Source organism: Theropithecus gelada, chromosome 14 (genome assembly GCF_003255815.1).
Source record: "Theropithecus gelada isolate Dixy chromosome 14, Tgel_1.0, whole genome shotgun sequence".
Taxonomy (NCBI): Eukaryota; Metazoa; Chordata; class Mammalia; order Primates; family Cercopithecidae; genus Theropithecus; species Theropithecus gelada.
In genome coordinates, this window is record NC_037682.1 from 47,350,319 (window position 1) to 47,364,668 (window position 14,350).

The following is a 14,350-nucleotide window of genomic DNA, read 5'->3' on the forward strand; positions in this document are numbered from 1 at the left end:
TGGAAACACAGGGACGTGACCTTATAGCAAAAATGATAACTGACTATGAAAGAAGACAGTTCTTGGTATTTACCCTTATCTTTCCTTTTTCTTTTGTCCAGTGGAAGCGGTAAAGACCTCCTTTGTGCTAAAGGTGGAGAGCCATTCTGGGATTCAGTGACTTCTGAGGACCCTTCTGTGTTGCTTAATTCAGGAGATGCCTACAGGAGCAGGAATGAAAGCTGGTGGTCAATCCGGTTTATGAAAATGCTGGACAGCTTTGTAATTTCCTGTATAAGAACTATGGACAAATCAGAGGCCAGAGGTGTTTGAGACACAAACCCTAACCGAGATGATTCTTGGCCTGTGTCCCATGTCCAATACATATCGGCCTCTCCCATCACATCCCATCTCCTGAATGTAATTGCTGTCCCGAACATTTAAAATCAGTTATGGGCATTGGTATCAACATTAAGCAATGTGAGCTTTTGTTGTGAGGCTTTGTAACTAAAGAAAAAAGTAGGCCAGGCGTGGTGGCTCACGCCTGTAATCCCAGCACTTTGGGAGGCTGAGGTGGGCAGATCACGAGGTCAGGAGTTCAAGACCAGCCTGATCAACATGGTGAAACTCTGTCTCTACTGAAAATACAAAAATTAGCCGGTGTGGTGGCATGTGCCTGTAATCCCAGCTACTCAGGAGGCTGAGGCAGGAGAATTGCTTGAACCTGGGAGGCAGAGGTTGCAGTGAGCTGAGATCACACCACTGAACCCCAGTCTGGGTGACAGCACAAGATTCCATCTCAAAAAAAAAAAAAAAGAAAAGAAAAGAAAAGAAAAGAAAAAAGTAGATCATAGGTTCATTCAAAGCTGACAATGGCCTGACACCATTTTTTGGGTGTTTTCTTTATCATAGTGGTAATATATTTATGAGTATACTTTCCAAATCATAGAGAAGTGTATACAAGGTGGAAAATATAGAATCCCATTGTCCAGAGGCTACCACTTTCTGCACTTTTCATTCTTACTTCTTTTGTTATTATCAACTCTGAATAGTAAATGCATGTTTAATTTTACTTCATCAGTACGAACCAGTGGATCAATTGATTTATCTTTTAAAGTATAAAAAGTTCAACATATATAATATATTCTTTTTTCTGCCACTTCGTGAAATTTGTTATTCTAAAATTTTTCTTTCGGGTAGATACTCAAAATGTTATGTTTTATCCTATGCTTCCATTCATGTGCCTCATGCTACAACCAAATTATGCTGCTTATCTTTTTAAAAAATACCTTTTGAATTAGACTGTTTATCAACAATTGAGAAAAATCCTTCAATTGAATCTTTCAGCAAATATTTAATAAGGACATTGTATGGGCTGAATTTTTTTTCCCCTACAATAATCAATATGTTGTTGTCCCAATCCCCAGTAAGTCATAGTCTTGCTGTACAGGATTTGGAGACAGGGACTTTGAAAAGGTAATTAAGTTTAAAAGAGGCTCTTAGCCTGGGCCTTAATCCAACAGGACTGGTGGTTTTATAATAGGAGAAGATTAGGACTTAGACACACAGAGGGAAGACCATGTGAAGACACAGGCATGAGAAGACACCATTCAACCCTGTCCATGCCTCGATCTCAGGCTTTTAGCCTCCAAAGTTATGAGAAAATGACCTTGTGTTGTTTAAGCCACCTGGCCTGTTGTACTTTGTCATGGTAGTCCTTGAAAACTAATACAGATGTATCATGCCCCAGGCTTAATTTCAGACATTTGAGTTTCAGTGTGAATAAAACTAGTCCATGACCTTCTGGAGCATATCATTAAAGGGTTGAAGGTGAGTCCTCAGAAAGTAAATGAAAAGAAAAAAGGTCTGAAGAGTCTCCATCCATTTAAGCTCTGGAGGAGAAGTTGGATCCAGCAAACCATCCATAGAGAAACTGACCAATGGAGCAGAGGTCTTATACAGGAGTGTATATGGGAAATTACTTTGTGATAAAGGTTGCATATTAAAATTGTGGGCAACACATGAAAAGGAGAAACTGTGGAAGAAAGAGAAGAACAAGAAGATTATGATTTTCCAGAATTCCAAGCCATGGAGTGACTGGTGAGTAAATAGTTTCAGTAGCAGCTATGTGGTTGCAAAATTGACCTTTGGCTGAGCAATGAGGAGTCATTGCCAATATTGTCAAAGTGGTTGCAGAGTGGCCTGAAGACTAAGGGGAGCAGGTGTCTTAGAGAATGGCAGGTGGTGTGATGGGATTCCTGGCCACCGCAGATGAGAACTATCTGAAACACCACAGACAAGAATACAGTTCAGGCCGGGCGCAGTGACTCACGCCTGCAATCCCAGCATTCTGGGAGGCCGAGACGGGCGGATCACAAAGTCAGGAGATCCAGACCATCCTGGCTAACACGGTGAAACCCCGTCTCTACTAAAAATACAAAAATTAGCCGGGCGTGGTAGCGGGCGCCTGTAGTCCCAGCTACCCGGGAGGCTGAGGCAGGAGAATGGCGTGAACCCGGGAGGCGGAGCTTGCAGTGAGCCGAGATCCCGCGACTGCACTTCAGCCTGGGTGACAGAGCAAAGACTCCGTCTCAAAAAATAAAAAAAAATTAAAAAAAAAAGAAAAGAAAACAGTTCAGGCAGGTGGTTGCCTGCCATGTTACTGTATAAGCAACGAACAGTATTTCTATATACAAAACAGGGAGTAGGAAGAAATAAAAAAAATGAACCCCAACCACATCTTCTGAAAAAGAAGGGTAATGAGGATGATTAAAACATAGTGTAAAGCCTGAATAAGCACAATATTGTAGTAGTCACAGTCAAGTATAGAAAATCTAATCAGTGAAAAAGTTGTAAAACTAACCCTAATACATATGGAAACATAGTACTGTCATATCTCATTTTATTTTATTTATAATTTTTTATTTTTCTACATTTGTGTGGGTATATAGTAGATGTGTATATTTATGGGGTACATGAGATGATTTGATACAGGCATGCAATGTGAAATAAGTACATCATGGAGAATGGTGTGTCCATCCCCTCAAGCATTTATCCTTTGTGTTACAAACAATCCAATTCCATTCTTTATTTAAAAATATACAATGAAGTTATTACTCACTATAGTCGCACTATTGTGCTATCAATAATAGGCCTTATTCATTTTTTCTCACTACTTTTTGTATCTATTAACCATCCCCACTTCCCTTGCACACACCCTCGCAACCCTTCCCAGCCTGTGGTAACCATCCTTCTACTCTCCTATGTCCATGAGTTCAACTTTTCTGATTTTTAGATCCCACAAATGAGTGAGAACACGCAACATTTGTCTTTCTGTGCCTGGCTTATTTCACTTCACATGATCATCTCCAGTTCCATCCACATTGTTACAAATGATTGGATCTCATCCTTTTTTATTACTGAATATACTCCATTGTGTATACATACCACATTTTCTTTTTTTCTTTTTTTTTTTTTTTTTTTCTGAGACGGAGTCTCGCTCTGTCACCCAGGCTGGAGTGCAGTGGCCGGATCTCAGCTCACTGCAAGCTCCGCCTCCCGGGTTTACGCCATTCTCCGGCCTCAGCCTCCCGAGTAGCTGGGACTACAGGCGCCCGCCACCTCGCCCGGCTAGTTTTTTGTATTTCTTAATAGAGACGGGGTTTCACCGTGTTAGCCAGGATGGTCTCGATCTCCCAACCTTGTGATCCGCCCGTCTCGGCCTCCCAAAGTGCTGGGATTACAGGCTTGAGCCACCGCGCCCGGCCACCACATTTTCTTTATCCATTCATCTGTTGATGGACACTTAGGTTGCTTCCAAATCTTAACTATAGTAAATAGTGCCACAACAAACATATGAGTGCAGCTATCTCTTTGATATACTGATTTCCTTTCTTTTGAGTATATACCCAGCAGTGGGATTGCTGGATCATATACTAGCTCTATTTTTAGTTTTTTGAGGAACCTCCTCACCAGCATTTGTTATTGCCTGTCTTTCTGATATAAGCCACTTTAAGGGCGGGGGGCGTGGGGGGTGGTGATATCTTATTGTAGTTTTGATTTGCATTTAAGTTGAGCACCTTTTCATATGTCTGTTTTTCATTTGTATATCTTCTTTTGAGAAATGTCTATTCAAATCTTTTCCCAATTTTAAAAATCAGATTATTGGATTTCTTTCCTGTAGAGTTGTTTGAGCTTCTTATATATTCTGGCTATTAATTCCTTGTCAGATGGGTAGTTTACAAATATATTCTCTCACTCTGTGGGTTGTCTCTTCATTTTGTTGATTGCATTCTTTGCTATGCAGAAGCTTTTGAACTTGATGTGATCCCATTTGTCTATTTTTGTTTTGGTTGCCTGTTCTTGTTGGGTATTGCTCAAGAAATCTTTGCCCAGACTAATGTCTCGGATATTTTCCTCAATGTTTTCTTGTAGTAGTTTCATAGTTTGAGGTCTTAGATTTAAGTCTTTAACTCTTTTTTGATTTGATTTTTGAATATGGCAAGAGGTCTAGTTTCATTCTTTTGCATAAGGATATCCAGTTTTCCCAGCACCATTTATTGAAGAGACCATCTTTTCCTCAGTGTATGTTCTTGGCACCTTTGTCAAAAATGAGTTCACTGTAGGTGTGTGCATTTGTTTATGGGGTCTCTGCTCTGTTCCATTGGTATATGTGTTTGGTTGGTTTTTTTGTTTGTTGTTGTTGTTATTGTTTGTTTGTTTGTTTGTTTTGAGACAGACCCTCTCACCGTCGCCCAGCCTGGAGTGCAGTGGTGTGATCTCAGCTGACTGCAACCTCCGCCTCCTGGGTTCAAGCGATTCTCCTACATTAGCCTCCTGAGTAGCTGGGACCGTAGTGCATGCCACAACGCCCGGCTAATTTTTGTATTTTTAATAGAGATGGGGTTTCACAATGTTGGCCAGATGGTCTCGATCTCTTGACCTCATGATCTGCCCACCTCAGCCCCCCAAAGTGCTGGGATTACGGGCATGAGCCACTGATGCCCGGCCTATGTGTCTGTTCTCAATGCTAGTACCATGCTGTTTTGGTTACTATAGCTCTATAGTATAATCTGAAGTCAGGTAATGTGATTCCTTCACTTTTGTTCTTTTTGCTCAGGATAGTTTTGGCTATTCTCGGTCTCCTGTGGTTCCATGTAAATTATAGGATTTTTTTTCTATTTCTGTGAAGAATGTCATTGGCATTTTGATAGGGATTGCATTGAATATGTAAATTGCTCTGGGTGGTATGAACATTTTAACAATACCAATTCTTCCAATCCATGAATAGGAAATATCTTTCTAAATTTTTCTATCTTCAATTTCCTTCATCAGTGTTTTATAGTTTTCATTATAGAGAACTTTCACTTCTTTGTTTCGATTAATTTGTAGGTATTTAATTTTATGGGCTATTGTAAATAGGATTACCTTTTTATTTCTTTTTCTAGAAATGCTACTGATTTTTGCATGCTGTTTTTGTATTCTATAACTTTACTGGATTTGTTTATCAGTTCTAATAGTTTCCTTGTGGAATCTTTAGTGTTTTCCAAATATAAAATCATATCATCAGCAAACAAGGATAATTTGACTTTTTCCTTTCCAATTTGAATGCCCCTTATATCTTTCTCTTGTTTTATTGCTCTAGCTAGGACTCCCAGTACTACACTGAATAACAGTGGTGACGGTGGGCATCCTTGATGTATTCCATTCTTAGAGGGAAGATTTTCAGGTTTCTCCCATTCAGTATGATACCAATTGTTTGTCTATCTTATATGGCTTTTATTATATTGAGTTATGTTCCTTCTATATCCAGTTTTTTGAGTGTTTTTGTCTTGAAGGGATGTTGAATTTTATCAAATTCTTTTTCAGCATTACTTGAAATGGTCATATGGTTTTTGTCCTTCATTCTGTTGGTATGATGTATTAATGTTCATTGATTTGTGTATGTTGAACCCTTCTTTCATTGCAGGGATAAATCCCACTTGGTCATGATGAATAATCTTACTAATGTGTTATTGAATTTGGTTTGCTAGTATTTTGTTGAGGATTTTTACATCAACATTAATCAGAGATATTGGCCTGTAGCATTTTTGTATGTGTCTTCATCTGGTTTTAGTATCAGGCTAATACTGGCCTTACAGAATGAATTTGGAAGTATTCCTTCTTCCTCTATTTCTTTGAATATTTGAATAGCATCGGTTCTTTAAATGTTTGGTGGAATTCAGCAGTGAAGTCATTGGGTCCTGGGCTTTTTTGTTTTGTTTTGTTTTGTTTTTTTTTGTTGTTTAACTGAGAGACTTTTCCTTACAGCTTCGATCTCATTCCTTGTTATTGGTCTCTTCAGGTTTTGGATTTCTTCTCAGCTCAATCTTGGTAGGTTGTATGTTCTAGGAATTTGTCAATTTCTTCTAGATTTTGCAATTTATTGGCATACAGTTCTCAGAGTATCCACTAATAATCCTTTGAATTTCTGCAATATCAGTTTAATGTCTCCTTTTCATTTCTGATTTTATTTATTTGGGTCCTCTCTCTTTTTTCTTAGTTTGGCTAAAGTTTTTTTCAGTTTTGTTTAATTTTTCAAAAAACCAATTTTTAGTTTCATTGATCTTTTGTATTTTTTTATTTCAATTTAATTTATTTCTCTCTGATCTTTATTTTTTTAATTCTGCTAGTTTTGGGTTGGGTTTGCTCTTGCTTTTCCAGTTCTTTAAGTTGCATTGTTTGTTTATTTGAAGCTTTTCCTCTTTTTTTTTTTTTCGAGATGGAGTCTCACTCTGTCGCCCAAGCTGGAGTGCAATAGCGCCATCTCGGCTCACTGCAAGCTCCACCTCCTGAGTTCACGCCATTCTCCTGCCTCAGCCTCCCCAGTAACTGAGACTACAGGCGCACACCACCATGCCTGCCTAATTTTTTGCATTTTTAGTAGAGATGGGGTTTCACCATGTTAGCCAGGATGGTCTCAATCTCCTGACCTTGTGATCCGCCTGCCTCAGCCTCCCAAAGTGCTGGGATTACAGGCATGAGCCATCACGCCTGGCCTCCTCTTTTTTAAATGCAAACACTTATGGCTCTAAGTTTCCCTCTGAGCACTGCTTTTGCCATATCGCATAAGTTTTTGTATGTTGTGTCTCCATTATCATTTGCTTCAATAAATTTTTCAATTTCCTTCTTAAATACTTCATTGACTTATGAATCATTCAGAAGCATGTTGTTTAACTTCCATGTGTTTGTACAGTTTCCAAAATTCCTCTTGTTATTACTTCCTAGTTTTATTTCATTGTGATCAGAGAAGATGCTTGATATTATTTCAATTTTTTTGAATGTTTTAAGACTTGCTTTGTGACCTAACATATGCTCTATCCTTGAGAATAGTCCATTTGCTGAGGAAAAGAGTATGTATTCTGCAGCTCTTAGATAAAATGTTCTGTAAATATCTGTTAGATCCATTTGATCTATAGTGTAGATTAAGTCTGATGTTTCTTTGGTGATTTTCCGTCTGGAAGATCTGTCCAGTGCTGAAAATGGGCTGTTGAAGTCTCCAGCTATTGTCATATTGGTACCTATCTTTCTCTTTAGCTCTGTATTTGCTTATATATCTGGGTGCTTCAGTTTTGGGTGCATATATATTTAAAATTGATATATCCCCTTGCTGAACTGATCCCTTTATCACTATATAGTGACCTTCTTTGTCTCTTCTTACACTTTTTGTCTTGAAATCTATTTGTCTGATATAAGTATAGCTACTCCTGCTCTGTGGAATATATTTTTCCATCCCTTTATTTTCAGTTTATATGTGTCTTTATAGGTGAAGTGTGTTTCTTATAGCCAACAGATCAATGGGTCTTGTTATTTCATCTATTCAGCCACTCTATATCTTTTGATTGGAGAGCTTAGTCCATTCAGTAACAGTCAATGTTATTGATAAGTAAGAACTTACACCTACAATTTTGTTATTCATTTTCTGGTGGTTTTTGTGGTTTTCTCTTCCTTCTTTCTTTTATTCCCATCTTCCTTTAGTGAAGATGATTTTTCTGATGATACAATTTAGCTCCTTGTTTTTTATTTTTATGCATTTTCTGTATGTTTTTTGGTTTGAGGTTACCAAGAGGCTTGCAAATACTCTCTTAGAACCAATGATTATAACCTGATAACAACTTAACACGATTTACATAAACAAAGAAGCAAAAAGAAAACTAAAAAAAAACCTCAACTTCATCCCTCCACTTTTTAACTTTTTGTTGTTTCTATTTATATTTTATTGTACTGACTATATGTTAAAAGTTGCAGTAATTTTTGTTTGGTTAATCATTTAGTCTATCTACTTGGAATAAGAGAAGTTTAGATGCCCCAGTTACAGTGTTATAATATTCTGTGTTTTTCTGCATACTTACTATTACCAGTAAGTTTTGTATGTTCAGATGGTTATTTATTGCTCATTAATGCCCTATTTTTTCTGACTGAAATACTCCCATTAGCATTTCTTGTAGGATGTGTCTAGTATCGATGAAATCCCTCAGTTTTTGTTTGTCTGGGAAAGTCTTTATTTCTTCATGTTTGAAGGATGATTTTTCACAGATATACAATTCTGGGGTAAAAGTTTTTTCTTTCAGCACTTTACAGGCCTCTCTCCTGGCCTGTAAGGTGTCCTCTGAAAAGCCTGCTGCAAAACATATTGGAGCTCCATTATATTTTATTTGTTTCTTTTCTTTTGCTGTTTATATAATCTTTTCCTTATCCTTGACCTCTGGGAGTTTGATTACTAAATGCCTTGAGGCAGTGTTCTTTGGATTAAATCTGCCTAGTGTTCTATAACCTTCTTGTACTTGAATACTGATATCTTTCTTTAGGTTTGGAAAATTCTCGTTATTATCCCTTTGAATAAATTTTCTACCCCATCTCTTTCTCTACCTCCTCTTTAAGGCCAATAACTCTTAGATTGCCCTTTTTTAAAGCTATTTTTTAGATTATGTAGCTGTTTCATTTATTATTATGATTTCTGTCTCCTCTGACTGTGTATTTTCAAATAGCCTTTCTTCAGGCTCACTAATTCTCTCTTCTGCTTGATCCATTCTGCTATTAAAGGACTGTGATGCATTCTTCAGTAAACCAATTGCAATTTTCAGCTTCAGAATTCCTGCTTGATTCTTTATTATTATTTCAATCTGTTTGTTAAATTTATCTGATAAAATTCTGAATTCCTTTTCTGGGTTATCTTGAGTATCTTTGAGTTTCCTTAACACAGCTATTTTGAATTATCTATCTACTTCTCTCCTTCTCTTCTTCCCTTCACTTCCCTTTCTTTTCTTTATTCTTTTATTTATTTCTTTTCTTTTTTTATTTTTCTTTTATTTTTATTTCTTCTTTTCTTTTCCTTCCTTTCTTTCTTTCTTTCTTTCTTTCTTTCTTTCTTTCTTTCTTTCTTTCTTTTTCTTTCTTTTTTCCTTTCTTTCTTTCTCAGGGTTTCACTCTGTTGCCCAGGCTGGAGTACAGTGGCCCAATCTCAGCTCACTGCAGCCTCTGCATCCTCGGTTCAACCGATTTTCCCACCTCTGCCTCCTGAGTAACTGGGACTACAGGTGTGTGCCAACTCTTTTTTGTGGCTAATTTTTGTATTTTTTGGTAGAGATGAGGTTTCACCATGTTAACCAGGCTGGTCTTGAACTGCTGACCTCAAGTGATCCACCCGCCTCAGACTCCAAAAATGCTGGGATCACAGGCGTGAGACACTGTGCCCAGCCAAATTCTTTGTCTAAAAGATCACATATCCCTGTTTCTCCAGGATTGGTCCCTGGTGACTTGTTTAGCTTATTTGATGGTCATGTTTTCCTGGATATTGCTGATGCTAGTAGATGTTCTTCAGCGTCTGAGCACTCAAGAGTTAAGTATTTATTGTAGTCTTCACTGCCTGAGTTTATTTGTATCATCCTTCTTAAGAAGGCTTTCCAGACATTCAAAAGGACTTGGGTGTTGTGATCTAAGCTGTTTCTGCTTTAGGGGACACCCCAGGCCAAGTAATGCTGTGGTTCTTGCAGACTCATAGAGGTATCACCTTGAGGGTCTTGGACAAAATTTGAGAGAATTCTCAGGAATACCATGCAGAGACTCTTGTCCTCTTCCCTTAAAACATACAAAATCATTCTCTCTCTCTCTCTCTCTCTTTCTCTCTCTCTCTCTCTCTCTCTTCTGAGCCACTTAAAGCAGGGGGTGGAGTGATACAAGCACCCAGTGGTCACCACCACTATGACTGAGTTTGGTCTGACCTGAAACCAGCAGCATAGTGCTGGGTCTCACCCAAAGGCCTACTATCACCACTCCCTGGCCACTGCCTATGTTCCCTCAAGGTCCTGGGGCTTTACAATTACTACGTGGCAAATTGAACCAGGCCTGTGTCTTTCCCTTCAGGGAGATGTGGTCCCCCAGGCCCTGGGTGAGTCCAGAAGCATCATCTGGGAGGCAGGGTTTAGAGTTAACAGCCTTAGAAGTCTAACTGGTATTCTATTGTCTTGCAGCTGAGCTAGCACTCAAACCACAAGACACAGTCCTTCCCACTCTTTCCTCCCCTTTCCAAAGGCAGAGGTGCCTCACACTGCCGCTACTGCAGCCATCCCTAGCCACAGGGAGTTCTCCCAGACTACCACCGATGTTCCCTTAAGACCCAAGTTCTCTTAAATCAGCTTGTGGTAAATGCTGCCTGGCCCGTGACTAACCCTTCAGGAAAATGGACTCCCCTCTGGCCCAGTGCACATCCAGAAATGCCATCTAAGAGTCAATTCCTGGAACTGGGGACCCCAAGAGTCTGCTTGGTGCTCTCCACCCCTGTGGCAGTATGGGTACCTGAAGCTAGCAAGTCTCAGAGTCTCACCAAGGCCCTCGATGTAGTACCTGGGTATTGTTGCTGGTTATTCAGGACTCAAGGGCTTTTCAGTTAGCAGATTAGGAATGTTGCTGAGACTGGCCCTTTCCTTCAAGGCAGCAGGTTTCCTCCTGGCCCACAGTGTGTCTAGAAATGTTATCTGGGATCTAGGACCTGGAATAGGGGTCTCATAACTCCGACCTGTGCATTATCCTGCTGTGGCTCAGCTGGTATCCAAGATGCAAGACAAAGTCCTCCCCACTCTTCCTTCTCCTCTCCTCAAGCAGAAGGAAGGGGTCTCTCTTGGAGCCACAGGCTGTGCAGCCTGGGTTAGGAGAGGGTTGATTCTAACACTACATTAGCCACCCCAGCTAGTGTCTGAGTAGGTTGTGTATTCTAGCCCCCAAGTTCATGGCCTCTCGGCCTAGTTCAGCCCTAGGACTGGCCTATGAATTACAGTCCTTATGGCCTAGACTGCCTTTTGCAAGATGAGTAGTCCTGCAGGATACCAGCCAACTGCCAGATGGTTACAAGTTCCTGATACCTAGTAGAGCCCAGGGAAGAGAACGAAAGCTCCTTATTCCTAATGTAGCTTCCCCACTGTCCAGGCAACCATCACCAAAGCCCAAGAAGCTATTACCTACAAATTCCTGCCTTGGTGGGGCTAGGGACTTCTCCAGGGTCCCGCATGCTCAGCTAGGTTCAAGGTTTAGCTTATAGTGATCTTTTCCTCATTTTAATAGTAAAAACCACACCCCTAGGTGGATGTTTATTTTTTAAAATATTTATTTACTTTATTTATTTATCTATTTATTTATTTTTGAGACAGAGTCTCACTCTGTTGCCAGGCTGGAGTGCAGTGGTGTAATCTCGGCTCACTGCAACCTCCACCTCCTGGGTTCAAGTGATTCTCCTGCCTCAGCCTCCTGAGTAGCTGGAACTATAGGCACGCGCCACCTTGCCTGGCTAATTTTTGTATTTTTAGTAGAGACGGGGTTTCACCATGTTGGCCAGGATGGGCTCGATCTCTTGACCTTGTGATCCGCCCACCTTGCCCTCCCAAGGTGCTGGGATTACAGGCATGAGCCACCATGCCAGGCCTATTTATTTGTTTATTTATTTTGAGACAGAGTCTCACTCTGTCACCCAAGTTGGAGTGCAGTGGTGTGATCTTGGCTCACTGCAACTTCTGCCTCCTGGGGTCTAGCAATTCTGTCTCAGCCTCCCAAGTAGCTGGGATTACAGTCACCTGCCACCACACCCAGCTAGTTTTTGTATTTTTAGTAGAGACAAGGTTTCACCATGTTGTCCAGGTTGGTCTTGAACTCCTGACCTCAGGTGATCCTGAGGTGAGGATCGCTCACCTCAGCCTCCAAAGTGTTAAGATTGCAGGTGTGAGCCACTGTGCCTGGCCTATTTTTTTTAACTTTTAGGTTCAGGGAAACATGTGAAGATTTGTTATATATGTAAATTGCATGTTACAGAGGCTTGGTGTACAAATTATTTCATCGCCTAGGTAATAAGTATAGTGACTGATAGAAAGTTTTTTGATCCTCACCCTCCTACCTTCTCCATCCATAAGTAAGCCCTGGTGTTTGTTGTTCCCTTGTTTGTGTCCATTTGTACCTGGTGTTTAGATCCCACTTATAAGTGAGAACACATGGTATTTGCTTTTCTGCTCTGGTGTTAGTTTGCTCAGGATAATGGCCTCCAGCTTCATCTGTGTTGCTGCAAAGGATATGATCACAAGATTTTTTTTATGACTGTATAGTATTACATTGTGTATATGTACCACATTTTCTTTATCCAGTCTACCACTGATGGACATATAGGTTGATTCTTTATCCAGTCTACTGCCGATGGACATTACGTCTTTGCTATTGTGAATAGTGCTGTGATGAACATATGCATGCATGTGTCTTTATGGTGGAATGATTTGTATTCCTTTGGGTATGTACCTAATAATGGGATTCCTGGGTCGCATGGTAATTCTGCTTTGAGTTCTTTAAGAAATCACTAAACTGCTTTCCACAATAGCTGAACTAATTTACATTCTCGCCAACAGTGTGTAAGTGTTCTCTTTTCCCCACAACCTCACCAGCACCTGTTGTTGTTTGATGCTTTAATAATAGCCATTCTGACTTGGGTGAGATGATATCTCATTGTGGTTTTGATGTGCGTTTCTTTAATGATCAGTGATGCTGAGCATTTTTTCATGTGCTTGTTGTTCACATATATATCTTCTTTTGAAAAGTGTCTGTTCATGTCCCTAGGTTGAGATTTTATATGCTAATGATACGTGCAGTCCATGTTAAAGCATGTAGATGCTGAGCACATACACCAACCACAGGTCCACCTCTGCATACTTGCACTCACCAGTATTTTATTTTTTTACTTTTTACTTTTTAAATTTTTGATACGGAGTCTCACTCTGTTGCCCAAGCTGGAGTGCAGTGGCATGATCTCAGCTCACTTCAACCTCTGCCTCCTGGCTTCAAGTGATTCTCTTGCCTCAGCTTCCTGAGTAACTGAGACTACAGGCTTGTGCCACCATATCTGGCTAATTTTTGTATTTTTAGTAGAGACAGGGTTTCACCATGTTGGCCAGGATGGTCTTGAACTCCTGACCTCAGGTAATCCACCCACTTCAGCTTCCCAAAGTGCTGGGATTAGAGGCGTGCCTACCCCTCACCAGTATTTTATGAGTATGTATATACAAGTCCCATAAAACAAGTTCCTCTTGAGGCACTAGCTGCTGTCTCTAGCTTTGAGCAGCCCACTCTGCCTCTTAGAGTACATTTTGCTTTCTAATAAACTTCTTTGCCTACTCTTACTTTGGACTTGCTCTCAAATTCTCTTGTGTGGTGAAGTCAAGAACCTGAACTGGTCCACTAACAACATGATAGTCCCTGGAGACCTTCCCTATCTGCTTACAGGATTACAACCCATTATTCTAAAAATTGATTTTTAAAAAAGAGAAAAAAAGCACTAAAAAGAATTAGTGTTTGGCTATAAATTATAATTTTATTGAATTATGAGTTTGTTAAATATAAAATCAAACATATTTATTTCTGACCTGTGAAACGGCCGTATTTGCAAAGTGGCTCCCAAACACAGAAGGAGCCAAGACATCAATGAATGAGGCAGAAAAATCCAGTTTGTTGGTAAAAGACACTTTATGTGGGGAATGTATGGGCTGCCACATAGTCTTGGACTGCCACAAAACAGGTATATTTCCTCATTGCAATTCCCCAGACACAGAGCTTACATCTGGGGGAAGACGTAAATGTGCTCTGGAACAAATGTGTAGGTGCTTACAGGCTTCACAGCCAGTGTGTGCAACAACATCAGGGTTGTTTGGGAGGAAAGGCAAAACTTACAGTGAATAGGTGTTTCTACATAAACAATAACATATTAACTAGACATCTCGGAGGCATCCCTGGACTCGAGGCTAGTCAGGAGTCACATGGTGGCTTAGCATCTAAAATATAGTCACTCCTATCCCCACAACTTCCATTA